Raw genomic sequence first — 12493 nt, forward strand, 5'->3', positions numbered from 1 at the left:
GTTAATGGTCTGCTGGTTAAGGATCAACATTGATGCCATTTGGCTGTAATGTTTTTAGTGTGGCTATCCAGTAGGATTCACGATTTAGAATCACAGGGCGGGTCTTCTTCTTGATTAGTTCAATGGCAGTGATTTGTAAGCAGTTCAGGCTGTGTTCTGGGAGGTTGAAGTGCCTTGTGTATGGGAGGTGTTTTGATTGTGTGTTGAATGTTCGTATTTCTGAGCGAGTGTTGTTGAGTCGTGTGTAGAGTGTGGTTTCTGTTTTGCCAATGTATTGCTTCTTGCAGAGTGTACATGTCAGTAGATAGATGACCCAGGTTGATTTGCAATCGATGTAGTCTGTGATGGGGTATGTGCGATTTGTGGTGGTACTTGTGAATGAGTCTGTTTCTGTAATGTGTTTGTGTAGGATGCATTTGTTTGATTTGCATTTGTAGAAGCCAGATCGAGGGTGGATGTCTGTGTGTTGGTGGTGTGTTTGTGTTTTCGGGTCTTTTGCATTAACTAAGATATCACGGAGTGATCTCGGTCGGCGGTATGAGATGAGAGGGGGTTCGGGGAAAGTTTTCTGAAGTGATGATGACGACTGTAGTGTTGAGAGGTGCTGTTGGATGATGCGTGGAATTTTTTCCGTGGCTCTGTTGTACGTGTTTGTGAAGATTGGTCTTTGTGTTTTTCTACGTTTGTGGTAGGTGAGGAGTTCAGGTCTGGGTTTTTGTTTTGCTCTTGTTATGGCATCATCTACGGTTTGTGGGTCGTATTTGCGTCTTACGAAATGGCTGCGAAGTTCTTCGAGATGATGCGATTCGTCTTCTGGGTTAGAGCAGATGCGTCTCACTCTGAGGGCCTGGCTGTATGGTATACTGTGGAATGTGTGTTTGGGATGGCATGATGTGGGTAGAAGGTATGCATGTGTGTCCGTGGGTTTAGTGAAGATTTCTGTGTTTAGGGTGCCATTGTAGAGTAGGAGGTATGTGTCAAGGAAGGTGATTTCAGTGTCGGATGACTGAAGTGTGAATTTGATAGTGGGGTGCGCTTCATTTAAGGACAGTTGGAAGTTTGACAGTGTGCGTGGTGATCCTAGCCATATGAATTGGATGTCGTCAATGAAGCGTTTCCAACTGCCTGACAAGATGCTTGTGGTGTTGGTTTTCGAGAAGATCAGTTTCTGCTCTAAGTCACCCATGAACAGATTTGCATATGAAGGAGCGCAGGGGGTCCCCATGGCAGTCCCATGAGTTTGCTTGTATACTTTGCCTTGAAACTGAAAGTAGTTGAGGTTAAGTACAAGCTCTAAAAGGCGCAAGAGTTGGTCAGTCGGGGGATGTGGATTGATGCGGTTGTCCAGTGCGCGTTTTGTTGCTAGGATACCCTCATTGTGAGGTATGTTTGTGTACAAACTACACACGTCGGCTGATACTAGGATGCTACGTGGTGAAAATGGGGCATGCTTGGTGTTTATTTCCTGTATGTGTTGTAAGAAGTGTGTTGTGTCTTGAATGAAAGAAGGCAATTTTTGAACAAGCGGTCGTAAGTGTACATCGATGAGTCTGGAAATTTCTACAGTTGGGCATGCGCATCCGGATACGATCGGTCTCCCAGGGTTGTTCTCTTTATGAATCTTGGGTAGGAAATAAATGTTAGGGCAGGTTGGGTGTGGTGGGGTCAGTACCCTCTTGACCTTGGGATCAATTTCTAGTGGTTCAATGGCTTCCTTTACTTGTTCTAGATAAGTTTGTGTGGGGTCTTTGTCTAGTAGTGTGTAGGTGTTGTTATCTGATAGTTGTCGTTCGCCTTCAGCGATATAGTCAGTGGTTGACATTATGACAGTTGATGAGCCTTTGTCCGCCGGTTTGATTACAATGTCCCTATTTTTGCATAGGCTTTGTAGTGCCTGTCTCTCTGGTTGGGAGAGGTTGTCAGTGCGGTTATTGTATCTCTGCACCATATTGTCGATGTCACACTTGACGTTTTCCAAAAAGACCTCTAAATGTGCATTGTGAACAGGTGGGTTCCACTTGCTTTGGGGGCGGAACCGTCGTTGTGTCTCTGACACAATGGAATTGTCAACATTTTCAGTGGTGGCTGCTAATGAGGCCGTGGGGTCAAGAGCCGATTCATCTTGGGGTCGATCATTTTCACTGAAAAACACTTTCAATTTCATTTGTCTTTCAAAGTTAAGAAAGTCTGTGTTTACTTGCAAATAATCAATACTGGGAGGGGTTGGGCAGAAGGTAAGACCTTTTGAAAGGAGACTGACCTCTGCAGGGCTAAGTACATGGTCAGAAAGGTTGACAATTGGCACCATTACATTTCCCAATTCTTCTCCTTCTCTACTTGTTTCATTATTGTTGGAGTCAGTTGTATTGCTTGGATTACTGATTCTTCTTCTTTTCGTGTATGCTCTCTTGTTGTATCGCCTATTTCTCTGTTTGTTCCGGGGCTGTGTTGGCTTAGAGGAGCTGGCAGGTAGACTGTCCGGTGGACCACAGTTCTGGTTGCGTTTGATTGACGCCCTGATTTCCTCACACAATTTTTCATCCCGTTTCAGTTTACGTTCTTTCTGTTTCTTTTCTTCGTGGTTTTGCTTTGCTAATTTCCCATGGATTGAGTTCAGTGTTTCATGGTAAACTCTCGGGGTTGTATTTTGAAAGAGTTCAGCTTTGGCCGTTTCTATGTTCGATTGAGTGCTTGTTATTTTCCGCGTGATTTCTGAGGAGACGATGTCTAGAAGCTGGCGAGATGCAAGCCAAAGTGTAGTCCGCCATTCGCTGGACTTTACAAGTGTCATCATCGCAGTTGAGCGCGCATGATTTCCTCAGGAGTAGGCCTTTAGGGATGATGTCTCTTTCTTTACATTCAAATAGGTAGTCTTGCTGTGCGTGTAGATGGTTGAGAGTTGCCAAATTTCTCCTTATTGTGTTGTAGTGAGCCATTGTCGTATCCTTTTGTGGGGACCTAGATGTTCTGGTCCCGGACGTTGCACTGCCGTCCTCACTGGACTGGATCCACTGGAGTGTGACTCCCGGATACAGGCCGATGACCGTATTTATCAATACATAGAGTGTGAGAAGGGGTATCGACCATTTACAGTACCAGTGTGTGGCCTTCATTATTTGCATTCAGTGTGAAAAGAAGAGCCAGGTGGACGTAGCTAGGTCAACGTGTCTGTTTATTGCCGCCGAGCTTTCGGTCCCAAACGGACCTTCATCAGGGCTGTAACGATACAAAAATGACTCACTCGTATGGCTACACTAATAAATATATATTCATATATGTATACTAATATAAATCTAACTGGCGTGAGTCTGTAATGACTATGTAATCAATCAATCCGTAATTACAGCTGTATATAACATATTCCAATAATCATATACATAATCAATTGCATATTATTGAATACATTTCATATCACACTCGTGTTATTAATTGAGGTGAAGGTATATAACAAAAACACCAATTCAGTATCCTCATCTTATGTGTTGTGTGACAGACGACTGTAATAATATCAAACTAGACATTTTTATGTTGTCGACGATAATACAGCATGTGGCAGCATTGCAAGACGTAAGTGGCTGTATAATACAGTACAACAGCCACGCGTCGTCTTCTGGCTATCGTATAATGAGGTAAATAATACTGATATACCACAACCATTCATATACATACAGTTGTATTATAACATATAACAGAATATTACATAAGGTACAGAATATGAACGGTTCACATAATAAAAAAAAAGGATTTACCTTATTAATGGCGGATATAAAGGCTTGCGGCGGTGTCTGTGTGGGTTGAGTGTGTCTGTTCGTGTGTGTGTGTATGTGTGGGTTGGCGTATGGTTGCATATATGCGCATCACATTGTTGCGCATGTGCAGTTAATGGTCTGCTGGTTAAGGATCAACATTGATGCCATTTGGCTGTAATGTTTTTAGTGTGGCTATCCAGTAGGATTCACGATTTAGAATCACAGGGCGGGTCTTCTTCTTGATTAGTTCAATGGCAGTGATTTGTAAGCAGTTCAGGCTGTGTTCTGGGAGGTTGAAGTGCCTTGTGTATGGGAGGTGTTTTGATTGTGTGTTGAATGTTCGTATTTCTGAGCGAGTGTTGTTGAGTCGTGTGTAGAGTGTGGTTTCTGTTTTGCCAATGTATTGCTTCTTGCAGAGTGTACATGTCAGTAGATAGATGACCCAGGTTGATTTGCAATCGATGTAGTCTGTGATGGGGTATGTGCGATTTGTGGTGGTACTTGTGAATGCGCATATATGCAACCATACGCCAACCCACACATACACACACACACGAACAGACACACTCAACCCACACAGACACCGCCGCAAGCCTTTATATCCGCCATTAATAAGGTAAACCCTTTTTTTTATTATGTGAACCGTTCATATTCTGTACCTTATGTAATATTCTGTTATATGTTATAATACAACTGTATGTATATGAATGGTTGTGGTATATCAGTATTATTTACCTCATTATACGATAGCCAGAAGACGACGCGTGGCTGTTGTACTGTATTATACAGCCACTTACGTCTTGCAATGCTGCCACATGCTGTATTATCGTCGACAACATAAAAATGTCTAGTTTGATATTATTACAGTCGTCTGTCACACAACACATAAGATGAGGATACTGAATTGGTGTTTTTGTTATATACCTTCACCTCAATTAATAACACGAGTGTGATATGAAATGTATTCAATAATATGCAATTGATTATGTATATGATTATTGGAATATGTTATATACAGCTGTAATTACGGATTGATTGATTACATAGTCATTACAGACTCACGCCAGTTAGATTTATATTAGTATACATATATGAATATATATTTATTAGTGTAGCCATACGAGTGAGTCATTTTTGTATCGTTACAGCCCTGATGAAGGTCCGTTTGGGACCGAAAGCTCGGCGGCAATAAACAGACACGTTGACCTAGCTACGTCCACCTGGCTCTTCTTTTCACACTATATATATATATATATATATATATATATATATATATAATAGGAAGAAAACAGGATTCAAACTGCAATATTCTCTTACCACAGCTTTTTGTACAGTAAGTCTGTGCAGTAGTCGTGTTACCGATCTCATTGATACCGGTGCAGGAGATTTCCACGCATCCGCTGGGAAGAGGGTCAAGGGTCACGGTGTGGGAGCTTGAAGATGACTGAATGACGTCATCGATTGCAATCTCGTATGCCTCGATTGGTGGAACTGGCTGGTCACATGTGTTGACATGACACGTGATCTTAAGGTCATTTGTTTTCTCTTCATTCTCGACGTGGCTGATCTGAATCACGATGATATTGTCCGCGGGGGCGTCTGTCACGTGACAAGTGGTGATAGTAGACAGTTATAGTTACTTCAGCGCTGATTTAACTCGATTTTCATCTTCCAGTATTTAATTTAATTCAATTCAATTTATTTCATTTTCATATTTCTCAATGAAGGAATGTACATCAAATATAATGAAATGAAATGAATCATAATATCCGACTCGGATGCACAGTAAATTAACGTAAACATATAAAACACAGCGGTCACTCTTCGTAAGTTTGGCTCTTTGTATAATGCTAAAGAAATATGATGGAACCTAATTAAAAGCGAGCTTGTTAAGCGTAGGTCCCAAATACTGAACAGAGTGTAAGATACAGATGAGGAGTACGGTTGCAACGTAGGACCAAAATAAAGAAAAACAAAAATGAAAGGCAAAAATACCCGGGCAATAACAGAGTTTTCTCAATATGAATAATGATAAACAGTATGAATAATGATAAACAGATAACCACATTCTGCATACGTAAGAACAGTTGATTTAGCAATGTTGACAATTTGGTGTAATAATACGATTTGAATAATGCTGAAAAAAAGAACAACTCGACATGCGAGTCCTCGGAAGAGAAGCGGGAAGCCTAAAGAGTGAACATACAAGTACTAACATAAAAAAAAGAAAATGAATAGAATTACTAGCCAGTATACCACTGACACGAGTACAATAAAGCCAGCTGTTCACGCGTTCCGAAGTCTTAGGGTACGAAAAAGGGTACTGGTGTGGAGGAATTTAAGAGCGCAAACAGAGAGGCTAAACTGATTTGAATGACAACAATATTAGTAGAACACATCAGTGAAAGCTTGAGGAAATTTGGACAATCGATGCAAAAGTTATGAATTTTTAAAATTTTTGTGTTGGAACCGCTGGATGAGGAGACTACTACAGCTTGTGAGTCATATGCGTACAACAGTATAAAGAAAATTCAACATATTTTCACTTTTTTCGCATAATAAAAGAGCTCTTGACTTGCCTCTTTCTAAAGGCGGGGGAATAATATTACCCATAACATTTGTCGGTAACGAGTCAGGGGAATGTGTACTTTTTTTTCAAAAGATGGCATTTTGTGAAATTCTCTTTATATTTTCCTTATATTGTTGTACGCATGTGACATCTAAGTTATTCATACACTGGAGTAGTCTTCTCATCCAGCGGTTACTGCACAAAAACTTCAAAAATTCATAACTTTTGAACGGATTGTCTGATTTTCCTCAAACTTTCAATGATGTGTTCTACTAATATTGCTACATTCTCTCAATCCTTATGTTTATGAAGGTGAACTTGTCCTTTAAATAAACATACTGCTTTCTATCAGTAAGATAATCTAATCTCTAAACCATTCTATAGCCGTCCCGCGAATGCCATAATGGCTTAACTTATAAAGAAGAATATCATGGTCTATCGTGTCAAAAGCCTTCGAAAAAAATCAATAAAAACACCAATGGTGTGTGAAGCATCGTCAAGAGCATGTACCACTTTATCAATAAAAGTCAATAAAGCTTGGGTAGTGCTATGTTGCTGCATATTCATGTACGTACGTCATATGCCAAAAGTTACCTTAAAGACCATTAGTCTAAGGCGTTAAGTTATTGAAACAGAAAAAAAAGTGATGTGGTTTCAAACCAGGAAATTGGAATATTTTGGTAGGAAATTTAGAGCTGGATATTTTTGTTTTTCAATTTCCTACTTGAATTCTAAGGCGAAGGAAAATTTGATTTTTTTTTTCTGAATCATGTTGCTTATAATTGACTTCTTGCTAAGGAGTCTTGGATCAAAAATGCATGCATTTTAAGTCATAAGCGTTCTTAACGTTTTCTTCTATTTAAATGATGTAGAATAAACAATACACGGTTAGAAAGTTTACCGCCTGGAATCTTGAAAAATAATGAGGTAGTCGATATTCCCCGTCTTTATCTATCTTTCGCGGAAACAACACTGCAAAAAGGCGGGTGTTAAATATGAAACTCCGAGCTGGTGTTAAATTCGGTGCTCATTCATGGTGTTAGATTAACACCTCCGGGTGTCATTTCAAAATTTAAAATTGTTTTTTTTTGAATAGTTTCTTAATTACTGCACTTCTTGTTAATTTTGAACTTCAACAAGACGATAAAGAATTTTCCGATAAAGTACTTGATTTTTGAAAAAAATGTGTAAACACATTTACCCCACAGTAACACCAGTTGGTGTGGTCCCCTGTTGAAGCTGGACGGGTGTTATACCATTGAAATTAACACCACCAATATCAAATCAACACCATGCGGTGTCATTATTGAATTAACTCTAGCGCAGTGTCAAAAATATCACCAGCCACAGTGTCAAATTAACACCACGAAGTGCCAGGTGAACACTTGTTAACACAGTCACAATACATTTCCTACACCTGTGGGTGTGGTCCTCTATTGAAGTTTGATCGGTGTTAGATTTAACACCCATGGTATTAAATCTAACACCGATGTTTTAACAGTGAAGTAATGCATTTAGTTATGTCAATGACAATGTTTCAGGTTATCACTAAAGTTCCTACTATTCCATTTATCTACATAAAAATACTTAAATCATAACATTTCGATAAGTTCATAACCATTGATATCCTTACCTATTTTCACTCTCATGTGTAAGTCTACATAGCAATCATTGGTTGCTTTCATTTGGATGTTTATCTACCTCGTCCAGATATAAGGACATACTACCTACTAGCTTAAAACTATACACTTTATAAAGAGTGACGCTGGCATGGGTAATAATTGTTTACTTATCTTCTAAACTTCAATACTTACTTTCCTTTGGACACTTTATAATCTTTCAAACAAAAACGTCAAAGTGTTCAGCCAGGCAATACCAGGTTATCATTAAAGATTTAGAATTTATATATAAACAAAATTCCCAGGGGATATCAATGTGCTACGTTAATGCCAGTCAATGAGAAGTCGCTGAATAGAAATGAAAAAAAAAAACGACTTCTTCTTTTGTTACTTTCTCAAGTTCCTTTTTTGTTTATGGTGTGTGTGTGTGCGTGTGTGTGTGTGTGTGTGTGTGTGAGCGTGTGTAATGATAATAATGATGCGTGGAATTCTTAAGACACCAAATTCATCCAATAATCAAATACTCAAGGCGCAACTTGTCCAAATTATCAACAACAATAGGCAAAGGAAAGAAAGGACAACCTGGAAGAATACAGTACAAAAAAAAATATTATAAATATCGCAGGTGAAGATGTACAAATTTGTATAGGCCCTCAATGAATATATAAGTAAATAACCGAAAACAGTGAAAGGGGCGAACCGCACAATATGAAAGCGTATATATATATATATATATATGAAGAGTTTGTTTGCAAAAACCGATAAGTCCATATTTGTCAAATGGAGATATTTGCGATTAAAGGTCAAGAAAAATAAAGAGAATAATAAGAAAATGTTTGCTTCTTTTGACCATAACTTAAAAAATGTACCTTTATGTGAAGTGACCAATATATCATTTAAAAGGTATTATTCTGTACTTTATGACAAAGATCGTACTTCAAAATCTTCAAAAATGGACTTATCGTTTTTTGCAAACAAACCCTTCATATATATATACATATATATATATATATATATATATATATATATATATATATATATGTTGATAAGGTAGTCCACGTGTTGGCAAGATAAAAAGATAAGTAACAAAGCTGCAACAAAGTTCATGCTGTATTCACCAACGGTTTATTTCTTCACACAAATTTTCGGGCGTCTCGCCGCCCTTTCTCAAGTGTTGATACTCAACACTTGAGAAAGGGCGGCGAGACGCCCGAAAATTTGTGTGAAGAAATAAACCGTTGTTGAATACAGCATGAACTTTGTTGCAGCTTTGTTACTATATATATATATATATATATATATATATATATATATATATATTATCAACAGAAACATTGTTGGCAAAACATATTATTCACTATCTACCTACTTCAACAAGACTAATACTTACATTGGACTTGTAACGTGCTGGACTGTTCACTGCTCTGAAGGCTGCACTGTAGGAGGCCTCCATGGTCCGCTGCCGTGGGAATCAATGTCAAGTCGCTACGCACGTTGTACGCACCTGCACTGGCGGTTCCTTAACATAATGTAATATAAGGTTACATCAGTGTATCTTTATGTTGATAATTCACGAAATTACGGATAGAAAATTCGCAGTTTTCGCCAACGTTACTTCTCGTATAACATTTGAAACTAATTGGTGGTTTCTTAAAGCGGATAAAGGAACCAAGATAACATTAAAAGTTCGATACACTGATAATAATTAGTTCAAAATGATTTGTGTCCATTCAGCCTAGTTGTCATATGCTGTAAACTAAACCGCAAGGATACTAATTTGCAAATCGAAATTATCATTAAAGATATATCATTAATACAGCCATGTGCAGTAATATATTCCCAACGACGTGTTTCATATATAGCTGGCAGGTTTCCTGCTTTATCATCTCCAGAATTGATTGTGAAAAAATCTAGACATTAAGGCCCCATACCATTGTATGTTCTTGTGTATGGAATGATCTTACAATGAGCGATGCAAGAAGATTAAATCTGTTCAGAGGAGAGCATCCAAATTGGTATGTGTAGTTGGGTAATTACCATTATTATTAGGGGCTCAAGTCTTTTGGAAATTCCATCCCTTGAGTATCTTTGAAAATGTTTTGCAAAGACTTTTATTGCCACTGACCCTGAACCTTGGAAGTTCTAAAAGAACCTTTAATGATAATGATGATAGTATTATGTAAAAGATAAAAATGATATAAAACTAGTGAACATCGGTAGCAAAGAAATCAGTTTTTCTTTACCTTAGAGTATTGACCTACATGTAACTATTTCAAAATATTCTTCAAAGATTGCATCCAGCTTGCGCCATTTTTATTTGTTCAAATATTACCTTAATGGCTCGATCATAGCAGTATAATTATGCTTTTGGAGTATTGCATATTGATCTTTATACTACGTATTTTTGCTGCTAACATAAATTTGAGTACATCAATTTTACATGTTTCATGTTAGATTTTGAATTTACATGTACATTATAATAGGGAAATATCACCACTACAGGTTTTGAAGCAGAAAAGGAAAATAAACACACGTACATAAAACGCTAAGGGAAACACCATCTTTTTGCAGGAATGTTTACATATTAACCACGAAATAAATATGATAGAATACGCATGATAACGTCATCATGACCGAACACAGCTTGAACTTTTGAGAATGAATGATTCCAACTTACTGTCTCCTTCACACCTCAATCCGGCGTCTAAACTGTGATCACAAGTAGTATCACATCCCCAGTATGTTCTAGGGCATTGAAGCAGGGAGTTTTCCGTTCCATCACAACCAGCCTCTTGAAGCAAGATAGGTCCAGATCCCTGTCCGAAATGGGCTCCCCTATAATGAGCTGAGGCAGATGAGTAGCCGAGCTCTCTGCACACCACGTTCGCGTCGTTGATATCCCAGCAAGCGTCACACACCGTGCCCCACTGCCCGTCACACAATATCTCAACTCGACCCTCCCTTTCGTTTGATCCACCAACCAGCCTCACTACAAACAATATAAAGGTGAAAGGATAATTACATGAAATGGAAATTAAAGAAAGATAACAGAAACATACGCTATGCCCTCTATATGTTACACTTATCAGCTTTACTTCACACAAATTTTGCATTGGAAAATTGAAAGACCAACTCATCCATGTTTTTATAGTCCTACATGATGAAAAATATGTGTGTTCAGGGGGGCATTTCATGAAGCATTTTTGTCTGGCAACTTTGTCGGACAAATTTGCTCTCAGCCAATCAGATGCACAGATTTCAGTAGCTTTTAACAGCTTGTCAGACATAATATCTAACAAAATGCTTCATTAAATGCCCCCAGGTGTTTGTGTGTGTGTGCGCGCGCGCGTTTGTGTGTGTGTGGAAAAGAGAGAAATTTTGTTCATAGAGTTGTTCCAAAAAATATAGGATGAAATCACAGGTGAGTTATTCCAGTAATTTCTCCGCAAAGAATAACCGAGCAAATAACGCAATACTGCTGAGAGTAATGTAAGATAAGACGGCTAGATAACCCTGATTCAGCAACATTATTAGTATAGAGCTGTTGGTTTTGCATGGGGACCTGTTAAATAGTATGGGGGAAAAAGAACGAAGAAAATATATTGCCCTAACATTATTTTTTTGGTTCGAGTACTGCACAAAGAATGGTAAGATTCAAATTCACAACATTTGGCCAATAATTGTTCAAATGAGATGAGATGCATGGCAGTATACAACTAGGTGTGGGAAGGCTACTATGTGATGTTTTTTTCTTTCAATAGGAAAAAGTTCGTTTTGATCTTTTTCTTCGAAGTTTTTGGAGAAACAATATTATTTCTGTTCCACAGACTGATACAAGGTAATGTTTATGGGAATAAGGAGATGTTTTCTTTCAATGTGCCAAATAATGCCACATTATAAAGGGACTGTACAGTACTGGTTGAGGTGGGGATTCATGTTTTGAACATTCCTAAGTGAAATGATGAGAAACCTCTTATGAAATATGAAAGAGCATATAATTTCAAGAAGGATTCAATGTTTATTTGATGAAAATTGGTTTTCAAATAGATGAGATATCCAAAAAAGTGATAATGATAAAAGGCGATAGGCCACGCCTTTTATTACGATCTCTTTGTTGGTTTTTTTTTTTTTGGTGTTTTTTTTTGACATCTCAGTCATTTCAAAACCGATATTCATCAAATAAACTTTTGATACCAATTACAATTGCATGCTCTTTGCCATTTCATAGAGTGGTTTCTGAATATCTCGCAAGACGTTAAAAGCTAAATCCTCACCTCAACCAGAACTGAACACACCCTTTAAACACAAACTGAATAATCTCTCTCTCTCTCGCTGTCTCTCTGTCTCTCTCTCTCTCTTGATAATTCAAGGTTTCCCATTGTAGAATAGTTCATGCATTGATGCAAGATAAAACGCACATTAATGCACGTTTCGCTTCAGCCTAAATGCCTGATGTGTTTTTTGGAACATTATCAAGATATCAAGCTGCATGAATTGTACTCACCCGCATAACCGTCGCACGTACTTGTTCCACCGAGGCAGATTAGTATGGCCGC

The sequence above is a fragment of the Diadema antillarum genome, unplaced genomic scaffold, assembly GCF_040938485.1.
Source record: "Diadema antillarum isolate AM-2024a unplaced genomic scaffold, OU_Dant_1.0 seq00001903_RagTag, whole genome shotgun sequence".
Taxonomy (NCBI): Eukaryota; Metazoa; Echinodermata; class Echinoidea; order Diadematoida; family Diadematidae; genus Diadema; species Diadema antillarum.